Raw genomic sequence first — 213 nt, forward strand, 5'->3', positions numbered from 1 at the left:
ATTTAAAATATTTGTTCTTCTAAAAAAAATTAAAATGTGTTTCTTAATGTACATTTTGATATGATTTGCTAAACATTTTTGGAAAAAAAAGCAATTTCCCACTTTTGTAAGCTGCCTTCACAATTTGTTAGAAAGTGATTAATAGTAAAATAATTAATCACTATAATTTACAAATAGTCATGCCTTCAAATATATCTTTAATAAGCAAACACA

Source organism: Nerophis ophidion, linkage group LG01 (assembly GCF_033978795.1).
Source record: "Nerophis ophidion isolate RoL-2023_Sa linkage group LG01, RoL_Noph_v1.0, whole genome shotgun sequence".
In the NCBI taxonomy this organism is placed as follows: Eukaryota; Metazoa; Chordata; class Actinopteri; order Syngnathiformes; family Syngnathidae; genus Nerophis; species Nerophis ophidion.